This window comes from Trachymyrmex cornetzi, unplaced genomic scaffold, assembly GCF_001594075.2.
Source record: "Trachymyrmex cornetzi isolate Tcor2-1 unplaced genomic scaffold, Tcor1.1 scaffold635, whole genome shotgun sequence".
NCBI lineage: Eukaryota > Metazoa > Arthropoda > Insecta > Hymenoptera > Formicidae > Trachymyrmex > Trachymyrmex cornetzi.
Window position 1 is genome coordinate 17,262 of NW_017299954.1, and position 2,699 is coordinate 19,960.

Genomic DNA, 2,699 nt, shown 5'->3' on the forward strand with positions numbered 1-2,699 from the left:
AACACGCTGATATCTTGTGACATGACATTCTTTCGGCCGATCTGCAGAGCAATGATAACGTATCGCGGCTTCTCAAGCTGAGTCGCCGTTTTGACAGCCCATGAATGCTTGTTCGTATTCTGCAACAAAGGATACTCATACAGATCCCACGAGCGAAAACTCATACTCAGATAACGACCGCTTTCCAACGCTCGCAGCATTGAAAATTTATTGATATCATTTAACGAAACGTGAGGCATCCGCCACTGCATTTTGAATAATTCAACTTCAGGCTCTGTCGCAGGATTTCCCACTAAGCAATTGTAATCGTTGCGCGCTCGTATCAAAATCAATTCGAGGCGAGCGTTGACAACTACGCGTTTGTAATCTTCGCAAAAGCCCAACAGCATGTTGAGCGGCACGCAAAAATTAAAGTATCCTTCCTCCATGTCGGATCTAGAGTTCCATCCAGCGTTCAGCGCAATCAAAGCTTTGTCATACGTCATCGATACATAGTTCTTGATGGTACTGGTAATTCCAACGTTTCTGTTACTGTCAATCTCCACACCGTTGAGTTCATTTCGAATTTCATCAAACATGAACGCCATGCAATTATTTCTGATGGGATTTTACGTGAAAGAACGACACTTTCTGCTTATTTTTATATGTAACAGAAGCGGTACGTGTTTATTATTATTAATACAGAGAACGTAATTGAGTTGAGTAATAATATAGAGTGTCCAAGGAGAGACAATCTTAGCTACGACAGCGCCGCCGCACGTCCACGTCACGAAGTAGAGAAGACTGATTGAAGCGCCATTATACCGACAATTTCCAAGCGTCGACGACATCTGATCGTTTTTCTTCTTCACCATCAATTTTCCTTCGACGTAGAGAAAACTATCGCACGGCAACGTGTACAAATCCTGCTGCTGTATGGGTATCCGTATCTCGTCGCTATGTCCAAACGTAGTGTTGGCGTACGGATTGTACGTATGAGTCTCAATCTTGACGATGCGGTCGTCAAAGATCGGCTTACCGGTAATATTCAAGATATCAACCATTTCGTACGATGAAACCTAACGACTTTAAAAATTCGACGTTGGACGCAGTGAGTTTTTTTTCACGTGTAATCTTTCCAGTAAAAGATGTATCTCTCGTCTGTGTCGGCTGTTCGTTCAACACAAGCATCTCACGTTAGCGCCGTCGTACGTGCAATCTAACGGTGATCTCCTTTCCGCGAAAATAAAGCAATCGACCGTCTTGGTCCACCACGCGAATCGTCAGATCAGTACAATGCTCCGTACAACGATCGGAAGATAAATGATCTGCATAGGTCTTTCAGATATCTTATATCCTGGCGATACGCTCGGTGAAAACTCGTGTATCGTGTGCACGCACCTGTCGTTGCTGTACGCACCCGCGGTCACGTTGCACTCGATATGAATGATGTTCACGTTGATGATATTTATCGACACGTCAGACTCGTGCCACTGTCGCGGCTCCAGCACGCGATTCGACGAAAATCCCAACAGCGAGTCAATGTTGCGAGGTTTTGTAAAATTTATCCGATAGGCGCATTTGATCTCACTTCTCATCGTATTGTTGTTGGCGCGAATCATCAGCGGGAACTCTCCATCCTCCTTACCCTTTGCATCGTGAGAACGTAAAATTTCACGCTTCAGATACCTCTCGATATCGCGCAATTCGTACGATCCATCGGGAATGACAATTTCCTTGTTGTCATAGTAAAACTTGTTGTTTGTCGAATTTACATTGGCTAGTGTATAGTACGTTTCAAAGTCCGTCAGACCGAGCTCGTAATCACCGTCACCCAAATCTACCGCCGGAAAGAAGCTTACGGCGAGGAACGCTACTCTTGCCAGTCAACGTAAACGTCAGCGACATGTTTGAACGAGCACTAAGTCAAATTTAAGCGCAATGCTTGTCCTTAAATTACTAATCAACCGATCGTAGAAACTGTAGACAAAGCTGCCCGCAGTTGTTCTGATTGTAACGCTGATGAGGCGTGCGATTGTCCTCGATTACACTGTTTGCCAGATATCGCTCGAGTTCCTTCGGCGGTCGAAGATTACCGAAACTGTCAAAGTATACGACGCGATTCCCCCTTTTCGCATATGCCACCCAATGCGTACCGGGTCCCACGGCATTGTCTAGATTTACGATACCGCTCTCGTTTCGACGTACTCCTTTAACCGGTAATGTAGTACGCATAAAGACACCTCTAAAATATGGAATGCGCATACGGTTTGCAAGTTGTTGCAGTTGCACATCGGTAGTTACTCCCCTCGGAATTATTAACGTTTCATCGACGTTTTTTTTTCTACGCGCGAAACTTCGTCCGCGCTTGTAGGGAGCGAGATAAACGCCGCGAACTTCCATGACGCGATTATGACGTTGCAGTTCTTCCAGTTGACGCTGCGCTGCTTTGCTATCGTTTACGGCCTTGGCGACTCCCGCCGCCCCGCTGACCAATGACCCGAGAATACCGAGCACCGGTAGAACGGGTAGAACGCCGCCGCGTTTCGCTGTCGGAAGAATCCTCTTGCTCCTCTTCTTTGTTTTCAAGCCCATACCAATCTTCGTTTTGGCCTTCATAGCTGCCCAAACGGCTGTGGCTGCGGCTCTCTCTCTGACAAGTAAACCTACCTTTGTGTGACTCGCCGATTTCATTGAAACTTTGCACACTTGTAGAGTAG